The 15,873-nt window shown below is 43.6% G+C and overlaps 1 long non-coding RNA gene across 1 annotated transcript; it reads left to right on the top strand.

Moving 5' to 3' along the window:
* The first annotated feature begins 733 nt into the window (after window positions 1-733).
* LOC132346617 (uncharacterized) lies at window positions 734-4,282 on the top strand. The gene is made up of 3 exons (XR_009496522.1): window positions 734-871; window positions 2,150-2,497; window positions 3,855-4,282. It is a non-coding gene; the product is annotated as an uncharacterized lncRNA (long non-coding RNA).
* Window positions 4,283-15,873: the final 11,591 nt, after the last annotated feature.

The raw sequence follows: 15,873 nt of genomic DNA, 5'->3' as shown, positions 1-15,873 counted from the left end.
CCGACTGACTGCCACATCAGAGGGCTCATTACAAGTCCAAGCCAACCTCTGGGCTCCTGTGGAGAGCAGCCATCAGCCACTTCGCAGCAATGGCCCGAATCAGGAAAGCGGGCCTGATTTGACAGTACCAGCAGCCATATATTTTTTGCTCTTGGAGGTGTAACCATGGTAATGAGAGCAGACAAAAACCGTTCCTTAACACTGGCGATGCTCAAATGCACACAGCACTTTGGGGTAGTGGAAGTGGGGTTTAATTTTAGAATCTGAGCATCACTTCAGGGAACAAAGGGCATTAGAACCGGGCCTGTCAAAGACCTGCAACAGCTTCCTCTCCTTCCAGGAGCGCATATCCTGTTGCAGGCAGAGTTTGCACCCATCCATTGGGGTGTTTGCTTTGTTCATGACATTCTTCTACCTGGTGCAGCTGCTGTGACGGGGATGTGCCTTTAGAAAGTCTCTCTGTTGTGACTGTTTCCAGGAGTAATAAAAGAACTGAGCTCAAGAAGATGCAGTTGCAGTAATCATTCTGCATTCAACCTAGCTGTCAATATCCTCCCTACAATCTTTATAGGATAGGTGTCAATGTTATTCCCATTTTACAGATGAGGAGACTGAGGTGCAGAGGTGATGTGACCTTTGATAAGTGACCTGGCAGAGAGCCTGCACTCTTCCGTGATGTCGTGGGAGACAAAGGTTTCCTGGGAGATCTGTGAGAGACATTTGGAATATTTAAGTTGGTGCTGGAAAGGCCCGTCTCTGCTCCCTGGAAATGCAAGTCTGTTGTTACTATTTCGAGTGCAGATGTGTGTCCTCCCAGAGTCCCAGGGCTGAAGGAGAGGAGATGAAAGGGAAACTTTAACCTGTGACAGAGGTAGGAAGTGCGTGTAAAACCGTCTCATTTCTCTGAAAGTGATTTTCCAATATGTATTGAGAGCCTTCACATGTCCACATGTGTCAATCCACTACTTCAGTTGTTACAAATCAGCCTAAGAGAATAACCAAAGTTTAAGAAGATTTTTCTAACAATATAGAAACCACAGATTCTCCATATTTTCAAATTATATAGGAAATTTTCAAAATAGCCTACACAATCAAGGATGGGGACTCACTCAAGAAACTAAATCTATGAAGTAGAATAATATAGAGCTAAAAATCTTATTTTCAAGAAATTTTTTAGTAATGTGGGGAAATATTTGTGATATAATGCTGCATGAAAAATCAGGAAATAAAATTATTTGCAGCATCATCTCATCTATTTTTGTGTAGCTATTTTATAAATATGACTGAAAATATTTCATAGAGATGGAATTAAATTAGGGGGGTATTTTATTTTTTCTCTATATTTTCCTAATCTTTATAATAAGCAAAATCTCTTGCAAAACAACAGTTTTGTTAACAGAAGAGATAATAATAATAAAAGAACTGCTTTTTTTAATTAAGTACTTATGCTTGGCAATTTGAGAAAGTGATTTATCTATATTTAAAATACTCTTCCTTACAAAGTCTGGCAAGAGAGTTTTTATCAAAAAGGAACCTGAGAAACTGACTTACCGAAGATTTGCTAAATGAATGAATTACAAAAGCCAACAAATTGTAAGCATTTGTTACCTGCTCAAGAAATTAAATGCAGTCCATTAGCTACAGGAGAGGGTTGAGAGATTCATGGGAGGTAAAGACTCAAAACTCAATGAAGCGAGAACCCAGAAAGCCTGCAATGCCACGCTAGGGAGGGAGACTCTATTCTACAGGTAATGTGGGAACCACTTGTGCAGGTTAGGAAGCAAAGAAGGAAGGAGAGAGGGAAGGAAAGAGAGAACAAAGGAAGGAAGGAAGGGGAGAAGGAAGCAAGGAAGGAAAAAAGTAACAGAGATGTATGTGGGTGGAGGTGTGTGTGTGTGTGTGTGTCTGGTGAATTCCCAAGGGGCGGTGTTCAGAAAGATTTATGAACATTGCTTATCTATTCCAGCCTATGTTAAACACTGTGTCTCCATACACTCTCACCAACATAAACATAATTTTGGAGCATGTTCTTGGAATTACCCTGGATGGAAAAGCAGAAGTAACCCAGCCTTCTGGGGTACCTGAAAGTAGAGAGATACACTGAACATGGAATGAGGTTTAAAATTCTTTTTCTCTGCTCTTTCTTTAGGCACCTTGTGCCGCAGAGTCTCCATCATCCTATATGACTAACTGCATCTTCACCTCCAACTCTAGGGTTCGGTTCATACGACAAGCCTCACTCACTTGCCCTCGCTGTCAGCCTGAAGGCTGCAGCTTCTCCAGCCTGCACACCCAAGGCCACGTGCATGTGAGTGTCTGTACCGTGCTGAGCTCTCTTTCTATTACTGTGTCACTCAGCCTTGTCACTCACCATTCCCAGCACCGGCAGCACTTCAAATTTCCCGACTGGAGATTAGAACATCAGTCAGATCCACAATCCTGACCGATCAGAACTCTTCCTGAGGTCGTGCATTTCAATCATGTTCTTTTCATCAAGGTACGTGTTTCTGTGAATATTTGTCCATACTGATGCTTTCATATCACATACTCCATGTCAGGCACAGGTCTCAAGACTTAACTTATATTAACACCAACAATTCTTCAAGGCAGGAGTTATCCTCATGTTACAACCAAGAGGGCTTTCCTGACTCGCCTGAGATCCTACCATTGATTAGATGCAGCCAGGATTTGAACCACAGTTTTGGTTTCTAAGTCAGTGTTCTCGATCAAGCTGCTGCTCACCTGTAGAACAGAACATATTCTGAAACCAGTGACATAGGAAGTCATTATTAAAATGCAATCACAGCGAGCCTATAGTTCGTTACCAATGGTGCTTCAACCCTCAAGCTTTTGATGTAAATTTCTGACAGATTCTAAGGGGATGGGTGAATGCTTAATTACTAGATTTAATACTTATTCTCCATCTTTCTTTCTCTGAAACTTAAAAGACCCCACATTTCCCCTTTTGTTTTTCTTTTTTTTGGGTAAATTCTCTGCTGATAATATCACTGGTACCCATGGTTTCACCACTTAGCCCCTTGTTGATGAGTTCCCTTTCCAGCTTTGAATTTTCTCCCATGGTCCAGATCTAAACTCCCAGCACCATACTCAACATTTCCTCCTGCAAGTTGCACAGAGACCCCAAGCTCAATGAACCCCAAAGAGGACTCGGTGCCTCACTTTCCTGTCTTGTCACTGGCACCACCACTGTGCTATTGCCTACGCAACGATCCCAGAGGCAGCACGCCAGGCCTCCCTGTCCATCACCCACTCCCGAAGCTTGCTCAAACTCATGTCCTTTGTGTCAGTGATGCCATCCAACCGTCTTGTCCTCTGTCGCCCCCTTCTCCTTTTGCCTTCAATCTTTCCCAGCATCTGGGTCTTTTCCAAGGAGTTGACTCTTTGTATCAGGTGGAGCTTCAACTTCCGTATCAGTCCTTCCAATGAATATTCAGGGTTGATTTCCTTTAGGATTGACTGGTTTGATTTTCTTACTGTCCAAGGGACTCTCGAGAGTCTTCTCCAGCACCAGAATTTGAAAGCATCAAGTCTTTGGCACTCAGCCTTCTTTATGGTCCAACTCTTACAAGAAAAACCAAAGCTTTGACTATATGGACCTTTGTGGGCAAAGTGATGTCTCTGCTTAGCCACCCTTCAAGATACAGCATAAACATCTCTTCTTCATGGAACTGTAACTTTTTTTTACTGTAACTTCTTGGCTCTCCAGATCACTTAGCTATTTTTTTATCCCCTTCGTATGGCAGTTAATACTACTTTTGTCAGCCTTTGTGTGTCCTAATTCCTCCTGCTAGACCAGGAATTCTGGATCAAGTCTGTTTCATCTTTGTTTTCAGTCCAGAATAAGCGTTGCTACCAAAGTGCTCATTGAAGGCAGTTGAGTGAATGAACAAGTGAACAGAATCTGCTCCAAACAATGTGTTAGATGGTATGAAAAAAAATGGCCACAGTAATTTCCTTCTTGGAGCCACACTCTTGTGTCGTTTTCCCCACACTGACACTGGACTTGTCTATGTGATCTGCTTTGGCCAGCGGAGTAATAATGAGCATGACACAAGCAGAGACTTAAGCATGCCTGGTCCTCCCTCTCCTGTTTGCCTTGCAACTCTGACCATCATAGGAGTGGCTCAAGCTGTCATTCTGGATGCTGAAACAGCTAAAAAGAAGAATCAGATGCTCCCACTTGCCAGCTAACCAAGGCACGCAAGAGCGCCCAGGGGAGGTCAGCTGAGCTGGCATAGACAGGAAGAATACCAAATAATACAATGAATAAAAGTTCTTGTTTTAAAGTACTTAGTTTTGAGGGGGCTTTTTTCATGCATTGAAAGCTAATTCACTGAATACCCATGGATTGCTGATTTTCAAAGAATAGCAGTCAAGTGAGTAGTACTATATACCTAAACATTTTTTTTTTTGCCACTGGTATAATTGGGTTTACCAGGTGAAGCTAGCAGTAAAGATTCCCTGGTCTCCCCTGTAGGAGACATAAGAGACACAGGTTCAGTCCCTGGGTTGGGAAGATCCCCTGGAGGAGGGAATGGCAGCCCACTGTCCAATACTCTTCCTTAGAGAATCCCATGGACAGAGGAGTGTGCTGGGCTGCAGGCTTCACAGGGTTGCACAGAGTCAGACACGAGGCAAGCAACTTCGCACACATGCATAATAATAATAAAAAAGCTCTCTAGTCAAGAGGACTTCCTAGTTCAGAAGTGGAAGTTCTGTCATACACTAGCTGTGTGACATTGAGCTAGTTACTTCATCTCTCAGATAATGGCACCTGCCTTTCAGGGTTGTCAAAAGAATTTAATGGAATTGTGTTCATAAAGCAACTAATACAGACTCCCACATAGGATGGACTTGATATAGGTTGGTTATTCCTCTTGGTTGGTCCAGGACTTGAAAAGGCAGCTCTGACTCTCCTCCCCCAGGTAAATGCCTCTGTTTTCATCTCTGTATTTATCTCTGTCTCTCATCTTCCCAGAACAGGCAATTCTTTGCTATTTAAATTAATTTACCAAACTGACTAATCCAGTCGGTACCAAATCCTCCTCAAATTAAGTCTTAGATTGGTTTCTGGGGAGTTAATTACTTACACGAGTGTATAAGTCCGATCTGGAATTTCTAAACTAATATGGGCTCTGTTCAATGAATATGTCCCATCCTTAAGACCAGCAAATAAATAAAATAGCAACCAGATTGGAGGACAATTTAATTATTCTCCCTATGGGGTTCCCTCCCACCACGTCCTCCAAGCATCCATAAAATGTCTTAGATGAAAGGATTCTTGACTCTTCCTTTGTTATAATTCTCAGGTAGTTTGTAACATTCCTGGGGTGCTGAGGGCAACTCTTCACCAACTATTTAATATTTATTATTTATTGGTTAATTAGCCATGGTCTGTGCCCTTACTGTGCTTTTCCTCCATGAAGAGGTAAGAATACAAGCGACTACTGTACCAGCAGGGATACACATCAGAATATTAAGTATACAGTGTGTTCCAGGCACCAGGCTAAGCATGTACTATGTTTTAATGACCCAGGACAATTTTAAATAGTGACCACCTCATCTGAAATTGACCCCCCTCCCACCCTCCTCAGCCCAAGCCATGTGTCCCCTGCTTTTTTTCTCTGTATCATTTATGGTCCTCCCAATTTATTCACCTGTTTGTTTAGTGCTTTATTGTCATCCAAGGCTTCCCTGGTAGCTCAGTTGGTAAAGAATCCACCTGCAATGCAGGAGATCCTGGTTTGATTCCTGGGTTGGGAAGATCCCCTGGAGAAGGGATAGGCTACCCACTCCAGTGTTCTTGGGCTTCCCTTGTGGCTCAGCTGGCAAAGAATCCTCCTGCAATGTGGGAGACCTGGGTTTGATCCCTGGGTTGGGAAGATCCCGGAGAAGGGAAAGGCTACCCTCTCCAGTATTCTGGCCTGGAGAATTCCATGGACTATACAGAGTCTCAAAGAGTCAGACTGGATTGAGCAACTTTCAGTTTTCACTTATTGTCATCCTCTCCATGAGATTATATAAGTTCCATGAGGGAAGGAGCTTAGTCTGCCTTGTCTATTGCTGCCCAGAACAGTACACAGAGGGCTCTCTCTGGCTAAATGGTGTGGAGTGGGCATCAGAGCAGAGGGTCAGTGGTTTGTTTCTCTCACCAAATGAAGTTCTCTGAAACTGGTTCCATTTTGTCTCTGTAATACGAGCTCCCAGCACTGTGCCAGAGACTCCATTAATATTTGATGTCTTGAAACTCTGCTGAAAGACAGTAATATCCATTGAAAATAGGCAATTTCAAATACCTGAGTTTTCCAGAATATTGAGGAAACCTGGCAATCACATTCCTTTGAATGGACATATTTAAGAGGCAACTGCACTGACAATTAAATAGGTGTAAAATTGATCTTTTCATTCACTTATTTGTATTCCCTAAATAATTTGGGTTGGTATAACCTAATTTTGTTAACTCAAGGTTGTCACTGAAGGTACATTTCTCAGGCATTTTCATATTATGCTGTGTTTAATGATTGCCATGTCTTCCTTCTCTTTTGGAAGGCAAATCACGTCCAATTGATCTTTAGATCTTTAATGACGAGCTCAGTGCTTTGCTTCCAGTAGATACCAGTAAATGTTAAGTTGAATGAATGAATATATGGATGAGTGTTCCTACCACCCTGTGCTGTGACCAGTGACACCCTCAAGGACAGTCCAGGGTGTAGGCTAGCTGACTTGCATGTGTTAGCTCTGAGTGATCCGGTGGCCTTTGAATTATAGACTTGTCAGTTTATTCAAGTTTATAATTACTGTGTGTCCACCTGATGGTTTTTCTCCCTTTTCCCCTCATGACTCCAGTTATGCCTTATTTCTGTTCCGTTTGTTTGTCTGCTAGGGGTAACAATGAAACTATTTAACAACCCCACTCCAGTACTCTTGCTTGGAAAATCCCATGGATGGAGGAGCCTGTTAGGCTGCAATCCATGGGGTCACTAAGAGTCGGACACGACTGAGCGACTTCACTTTCACTTTTCACTTTCATGCATTGGAGAAGGAAATGGCAGCCCACTCCAGTGTTCTTGCCTGGAGAATCCCAGGGACGGGGGAGCCTGGTGGGCTGCTGTCTATGGGGTCGCACAGAGTCGGACACGACTAAAGTGACTTAGCATAGCATAGCATACCTGCAACAGAAAATTTTCCCTTTCTCTCTGCTTCTTCTCTCTTGTGGGTAGAAGAGCACAAGTTTGTGAGCGTTGGTGGCACATTAAAGGAAACTGCATATTCTTGGACCCTATATTCAAGAAGAGGTGGTTCTGTATTTTCACCCCTTAAATCTGGTTGGTCTTGGTAACTGTTTAGACCAAAAGAACGTGGTGGAACTGGCTTTGTCATTTTTCAGGAACAGGCCTAGTAGACTGGCAACATCTTCTTCCTGTGGCTTGGGCACTCTCTCTAGAAACTCTGAAACACCAGGCAAGAAGTCCACCTATCCTGCAGGAGGGACACTGGGAAATTCTTTGAGGTTGCATGGAGCAGGCGAGGGCCCATACTGAGCCCAGCCTGTCAGCAGGCCCACCACGGATCCAGGCAGAATGAAACCATCCTAGATCTGCAGTGCAGGGTAGCGCCTAGCTGAGCACTGCCCGGTGAGACTGGTGGAGGCCCTAGAGAGAAGAATTGATCTGTTACATCCCATCAGGATGCCTGACCCATAAAATTCATGGGATATGATTAAACAATTATTGTTTTAAGTACTCAAGTCCTGGGATAGTTTGTTAGGCAATGATAGGAAAGCAAAACAGCATTAGTTATAAAATAATATTAAATGAGTCTCAAATGATCACTTAAGAATAAATATGCTAAGTAAAGTACATGGAATTTGGGACTCACATTGCACTTCTTCAGCAACCACAGTTGTTTCTTTCCTGAAGGTGGTGAGCTTGTGGGAGACCTGAGCTCCATAAACAAAAAAGCCTACTCTTTAAAAATGAAAGTGAAGTCACTCAGTCATGTCCAACTCTTTGTGACCCCATGGACGGTAGCCTACCAGGCTCCGCTGTCCATAGGATTTTCCAGGCAAGAATACTGGAGTCGGCTGCCATTTCCTTCTCCAGGGGCTCTTCCCAACCAAATCTTTGGCTATCAAAGCATAACAAAGCCAAACTGACAAGCTTTTATGGAATATCTACATTTCTTGTGCTGCATTGTTTTGAGAGTTCAGAGACTAAATAAGGAAAAGAAATGATAACAGATGCATCCAGTTGACTAAATACCTTCTTTCTAATGTGTACAGATCTCCTACTGCTAAGTATCAGATAGCTTGGGGGCACAAAATGAACAATATAAACCCTTTCAGTTGACTTCCATGTATGGTGGCCTGAGCTTCCCTGATGGCTCAGACGGTAAAGCGTCTGTCTGCAATCAGGAGACCCGGGTTTGATCCCTGGGTCGAGAAGATTCCCTGGAGAAGGAAATGGCAAACCACTCCAGTATTCTTGCCTGGAGAATCCCGTGGTCGGAGGAGCCTGGGAGGCTACATTGCTTGGGGTTGCAAAGAGTCAGACACGACTGAGCGACTTCACTTTCACTTTCTTTATGGTGGCCTGGACATCCTCAAGTGCTTTTATATTAAATATACTATTTGGTCTTGATAAAAGCACTGTGTGGTTATCAGGGCAACCATTATTTCACAATTTGTTGTTCAGTTGCTAAGTCGTGTCCGACTCTTTGTGATCCCACAGACTGTAGCCAGCCAGGCTCCTCTGTCCATGGAATTCTCCAGGCCAGAATACTAGAGTGGGTTGCCATTCCCTTCTCTAGGAGATCTTCCCCACCCAGGGATCAAACCTGGGTCTCCTGCATTGCAGGCGGATTCTTTACCAGCTGAGCCACTAGGATCAGATGATTTACTAAGTGTGGGTTACTTGGCAGGTAGTCATCATTCAGTGAACCTCAGGCATTGCTTCCAATCTCTATTCCAGACTGAAAGAGAGCAAATGGAGTTTTTAGCAAAATCCCTTAGAGTTTTCTCCTGAAAGTCAATATCTTAATAAAGGAAAAGGAAAAATGAGGTATAAGATCACCGATGCAAACACTGCACATAAGGGAGAGAATATTCTCCTGTAAAGTGTTAACTTTCACAGGAAACTCTATTATATCAGCTATAGACCCTGTAACCATTTGCGGGGGCAGAAACTATTATTCATCAATGTCACTGTCATCAAATGAAATGTAAGTGCCTGCGGAGACACAATGTGGCCTAAGGAGCTTGCGAAGAACCTGTAATTGGTGCCCTGCTGCTCAAAGGGGCGAGATAGTCTATGCTGTTGGCAGGAGATTCCGGCTGCAGGATTTGTTCCTGATTCTCCTGGACCTGGAAATGTCTGACCAAGGCAGTCCTTTGCCCTCTTGTTCAGCAACTTCCAGGTTGTGTGACATGGACATGTTCCTCTGACATGTGCACCCGGCCCTGAACAAGGACGCTATCAGCTCCTACGAAGCTGGAGGGAGTTTCTTACTTTATCTGTGATCTTGGCTCCAGAGTGGCTAAACATAGACCCCTGTCCACCCAGCTCAGGAAGTTAGATCCATGCCTCTTCTGTTTTTGTCTTTTCTGGAATAGATCCCTGAGCTCACTCCAGCAAGACAGCACAAGCCAGTGGGCTGCACCCAGCTATCCCGGCAAACCTGTCAAAACCAGCCGCGTGTGGCCACCGCAGGCCAGAGAAGGTTAGGGCTAAAATCTGGGACACCCTGCATTAGAAAACCCGTATTTCAGGATAAAAGAGTGCAAAGTACTCTTTTGGTGAATTTTGATTTTTGCTTCATTTAACTACCATGTGTGCCTGCATGCATGCTATGTCGCTTCAGTCATGTCCACTCTTTGCGACCCAGTAGACTGCAGCCCACCATGAGGATTATCAAATATTTTTGTCATAAATTAAAACAAACAAAAAAAATCTCAGGCTAGCTTAACCAGCCTGGCTCATACCCATGAAGTTCTTAGCCCTAAAAAGCCTTGAATGCCAGGCTGAGGGTTCAGGCTGCCCTTATGTCACACCGATTACTTTTGATTCACGCTCCTTGTCAATTGTTCATGCTCTCACTGATTCATTCATTCACTCAGTGCATGTTTTGAGGATTTACTCTGAGCCAGATGCTGTGCCTAGTCCTGATGAACTGAAGATGAATAAACTGGAGTCCCTACCTGGAAAGGCATCCACAGCATGATGGAAAAATAACCACGCTTGTTGTGTTTGGTTGGCGGTGGACAATACGTCCTCATAGCATTTCATCCATGTCAGATTTCCTCATGGACACTGGAGGGTGCGGGTGTGAGTCCACACCTCTTCTGGGCTGTGGGGTAGATCCTTCCTGCTTGGCCCGTCTTTTCCTGAGCCCTAAAGTTAAGAGCACAGCTCAATCATGAACGTGTCTTTAGGAAGAGCCAGCAGGCAGGCTGAGCATAAACCTTTGAGGGTTCATAGCAGAGTTCAGCAAACCCCAGTGGAACCAGAGCTTCTCATGGTGAAGTTCCTTCCTGGGGCTCCAGCTCCTGCTGAAGTCTTGGCCTGCAGGGGGTGAGATGGGAAGGAGAGAGACTGGGGTGGGGAGAGGACAGTTGTTGAGTCTCTCAGTTATGTCTGACTCTTTGCAACTCCATGGACTCTAGCCCACTAGGCTCCTCTGTCCATGGGCTTTTCCAGGCAAGTAATACTGGAGTGGCTTGCCATTTCCTGCTGCAGGGAATCTTCCCTACCCAGGGATTGAACCTGTGCCTCCAGCATTGGCAGGCAGATTTTTTTTTTTTTTTTAACCACTGAGCCACCAGAGGAGAGAACAGGGAGAGGAAAGGAAGGGAAGAAGAGGGAGACTGAGGCAGTGGAGAGGGAGAGATCTCCATAGAGTCGCTGTGTGGCCTGGCTGAGTCCTCTGATGAAGTTACCGCTGCCAAACTTATTTCCCAATAGGCCCTGTTGCAGGTCTATAATAACAATCTCTTTCATGCATAAATACTGTTTACTCATCACTTATAAATACTGTTTATTAATGGAATAACCTGGGTAGAGAGACACTCTGGGGACAGGACTTCATCATGTAATAAGCACTGCATTATGCATGAAGGATTTATGAAGGTATCTACACGGCTTTAGTAAGAACACTGCAGAAATAAATATCTTCAAGCTGACACAGACTCACTAATTTGAGTAAGCAAATTTTTTTTTTTTGGATGCCATTGCATTGGGGAAATCGAGATGATAAGCCCCCTTCAGGGGCTCACAGTCTAGTAGTGAAACAGTCAAGTAAATGGGCCATTGTGCTTCAGGATGGCAAGTGCCAAGCCTATAAGCCAGAGTGAGTCCTGGGGGGCACACAGGGAGGCCGAGATGTCTGAGCTAAGAGAAGGCTCGTTGATCATCACCCAGGTAAACACTGCGAGGGGTCAGCATGTGCAATGGCCAGGAGACAAGGTCTGTCCTAGGGTCTGTCAATGGAGTAGAATGGTGCCCAACCTTTTTAGCACCAGGGATCGATTTCACAGAAGACAGTTTTCCAAAGACAGGGGTGAGGGGGATGATTTCGGGATGATTCAAGTGCATTACATTTATTGTGCACTTTATTTTTATTATTATTACATCAGCTCCATCTAGATCATCAGGCTTGAGATCTCAGAGGCTGGGGTCCCTGGAGTAGAGGGTGGATGGGGTGCCTACAGGAGATGAAATCAGAGCAATAAGGACCAGAGGACACAGCTCTGCAGACTCATCTACCTTCCAGGAGCTCCCTTGCTGAAAGCCTTCTAAAACTTCCTTACACTTGGCAATTTTCCTTAGACCTACCTGATCCCTCTGCCTCCCTCTTCTTTCTTCCCTTCCTTCCTCTAATTTTTTTTTATCCCATTTGTTCCAGAAAACTAACCCTAAAAGTGGCCCCTGCAAAGGTTGGGGTAATGGATCCTTCAGTTAAAATGAAGAGCTTCAGTTACACTAAATTTTTTTCATGACTGAAGTGGTCATGTCTCCTCTGTGGGTTTCAGTTTCCCTGCGTGGAATCCATGGGAGGGAGGGCTTGATGAATTTATTCTAATCGCCCTTTTCAGTTTAGTTCAGTTCAGTCGCTCAGTTGTTTCCGACTCTTTGTGACCCCATGGACTGCAGCACGCCAGGCCTCCCTGTCCATCACCAACTCCCGGAGTTTACTCAAACCCATGTCCATTGAGTTGGTGATGCCATCCAACCATCTCATCCTCTGTTGTCCCCTTCTCCTCCTGCCTTCAATCTTTCCCAGCATCATAGACCTAAATAGTTTTCATTTCTCTCATTACAACTTAAATCTGTTAGAAAGGGATTTAAGTCTCAGAGTGTTGGCAGAGGGTTTGTTGAATAGTTATTCAACTTGAGAGGAGGTGCATTTTGGTTTTCATAGTCTCATTATGGAGAGGGTGGAGGGGGAGGAAAAAGGTGGTCCTTGGGGAGGGAGAGGATGGTGGGGGTGAGAGAGTTGCGGGGATGGAGCGGGAGGAAGAGGGTGGTCCCTGACCCTGTTTTCTCCTGACCCAGGCTTCACGGAGCCCTTGCATGTCCAGGGCCCCACATCACAATATCCACATCACAGTATCTCCTCTCCAGTCTCAGTGCTGGAAACCAGCCTCCAAAGTCTGCAGAATCAGGCTTTCTCCACACATTTTGTCCTTTTGGAGTCTAATATTTCCATATACTGTCTCCCTACTCTTTTGGAATCCGTAATTTTAGCCATTTATTATTGGGTTGGCCAAAAACTTTGTTTTTTCCATAAGATGTATTGAAAACCTGAACAAACGTTTTGTCTAGCCCAATAATTGCCTACTTGTGTCATGCTCTTGTTGACTCTGAATACACTATCTTGCTTATTCTCTACCATGTTATTCTTACCCTTATTCTGGACACAAAGAAAACAGTTCATCAAAAAGGTGAGGTCAGAGAACTGTAAGGAAAGGATTGGGGATTTGATATCAAATTGTTTTGACTCCAAAGCCCTTGTTTTTCCATCTGAATCATTCCCCACTCCACTTCACCCCAGCAGACACCAGAACCCCTGCCTCCTCCTTGCTTCTTAGAGAAACCATGTCCTTTAACTGATGGAGAATGAAGCTCCCTGAAAGAAAGAGACAGAATCAAATTTGAAGAACATGCCAGAACTGCTTCAGAACAGGTGCCAAGACTCTTCCTACCCAAGAAGTGACAAACAGCTGGTGCTCAGTTTCATGAGAATTGTGCAGTTCTCTGAAGCTTCTTAGTTATATTGAATAACTAGCAACTTCATTGTAACTTCCTGGGGGCAAAGATTGAACTTCAGTGAAGCTTCTCCTTCTGTGACATGAACTCATGAATAAAAATGGGAATTAAATCACCTCTGGAGGATTAGGTGTGCTTTATGGCATAAATCTGTTTTCTATGAAGTTCTTGAAGGAAGACAATCAAATAAAAAAGCATCTGCCTATCATAGCTTTTTCAACTTTTTAAGCTGAGTTAATGGTAAGCAGTAAGAACATTCTCATTTTTAGAAACAAAAAGATATTTTGTTTTAAATCCCAGCTCAGCCACATTTTCATTGTGTAATCTTGTGGTTGTGTGTAGCATTAACAGTCTGAACCTTAGTTCTTAAACTAAAATAGGAGCAATAATCACTACTTGCCTCATAGAATTAGTCATCAAAATAGCAAAATGAGTATAAGATGTCATATTGGAGGGAATTATTATTGATAATGTCAGTCAAGAATACTGGAATGTGTTGCCATTCCCTTCTCCAGGGGATCTTTCTGACCCAGGTATTGAACCTGGGTCTCTTGCATTGCTAGCAGATTATTTACTGTCTGAGCCACCAGGGAAGCCCTAATAGAGTATATAAAACATTATAACTTTCTGAGTATGTTAAGCCAGCAAAATAAATGTGAAGCAAAAAACCTATCAAATGGCTATTCCACAGTGCATGGTGGCTAGGATGGTGGGCACACCTCAATTATTAGCCTTATTAGTTCTGTATTCCATAAATTGTCATCAAGTTACCACTCTGTGTCTGTTACTCAAATATGAACCAATTAACATGTCAAATATCTAAATACTGAAAGGCAGAAGAGAATTTGTATAGCCCAACCCTCTTAATGCTACCCTGTTGACTCAGAGTGAAAGAATCTGCCTGCAATGCAGGAGACCTGGGTTTGATCCCTGAGTTGGGAAGATCCCCTGGAGAAGGGACTGGCTACCCACTCCAGTATTCTGGCCTGGAGAATTCCATGGACAGAGGAGCTTAGCAGGCTACAGTCCATGGGATCGCTAAGAGTGGGACATGACTAAGCAACTTTCACTTCACTGAACCCCCTTAATACTAGTTATTTCCTGACACTATTGCTTTGCTCAAGAGGGGGAAGAAGAGGATGAGATGGTTAGATAGCATTATCAACTCGATGGATATCTTTGTCACCTTCAGGAATCTCATGGGAGACCTTGCCATATGTTTGGCTGTTGATCAGACCCACATACCTGCTCTCATTCCCTAATCTCTTTATGTGACTTGTCATGAGTGGTCCTGCAATGGCTTCCAGTGGTTGCTGTTTTACCTTCTAGTGAAAGAAAGCGAAAGTCGCTCAGTCGTGTCTGACTCTTTGTGACCCCATGACTGAATTCTCCAGGTCAGAATACTAGAGTGGGTAGCCTTTCCCTTGTCCAGGGGATCTTCCCAACCCAGGGATCGAACCCAGGTCTCCCGCATTGCAGGTGGATTCTTTACCAGCTGAGCCACAAGGGAAGCCCTGTTTTACCTTTGACGTGCTCACAAACCATCTCTTTAACAACCTGTAGAACCTTGAGCTAATATCAAATGATAAAGATACACTTGCAACCTAAACTTGCTCCTTTTTCAACCTCTTGATGGTATTTGACCATTTAATTGGTATCAGGGGATAATCTCAGAGGCTGTACTCAGTCTCTCAACCATATCTGACTCTTTGCAACCCCATGGACTGTAGTCCACCAGGCTCCTCCTATCCATTGAATTTCCCAGGCAAGAATACTGGAGTGGGTTGCCATTTCCTACTCCAAGGGATCTTCCCAGCCCAGGGATTGAACCCACATCTCTCTGTTACCTGCACTGACAGGCAGATTTTTTACACTGTGCCACCTGGGAAGTCCCCAGTCTCAGAGGAGGTATCTGCAAAATGTTACTCATTTTCTCTCTCTCCATTCCTTGAAAGCTTCAGACACAACTATTTAGCTGTTCCATTTACCAATTCTCACTGTATCCTGGGAAACCTGAGATCTTTCAAGGTACTCAGGAGCTGTGGCATAATATAAAATATATCTGGTCTTTGTCCCTGGTTCCTAACACAGAGATTCGAAAACCCTTGTGATTTCCTGAATGACAGGAATGGTTTTGTTATTCATAATAAACCCCTTTGAGAGATCATCATAATGAGTGAAGTCAGCCAGACACAGAGAGACAAACATCATATGATATCACTTATATGTGGAATCTAAAAGAAAAGATGCAAATGAACTTATTTACAAAACAGAAATAGATCCACAGACACAGAAAACAAACTACAGTTACCAAAAGAGGGAGGGTGGGGGCAGGGATAAATTAGGAGGCTGGAGTTAACATATATACAGTATTATATATAAAAATGATAACCAACAAGGACCTACTGTATAGCACAGGAAACTATACCCAATATTTTGTAATAACCTAAAGGGAAAAGAATCTGAAAATGTACATATATGTATGTATATATATATAAGTATGTGCATATGTATATTATATATGTATATGTACATTTATATACATGAATCATTGTGCTGTACACCTGAAATGAAGACAACATTATAAATC

The sequence above is a fragment of the Bos taurus genome, chromosome 11 (genome assembly GCF_002263795.3).
Source record: "Bos taurus isolate L1 Dominette 01449 registration number 42190680 breed Hereford chromosome 11, ARS-UCD2.0, whole genome shotgun sequence".
Classification (NCBI taxonomy): domain Eukaryota; kingdom Metazoa; phylum Chordata; class Mammalia; order Artiodactyla; family Bovidae; genus Bos; species Bos taurus.
Note: the sequence above shows the minus strand (reverse complement) of the source record. Positions and strands in the feature narration are given on the sequence as shown.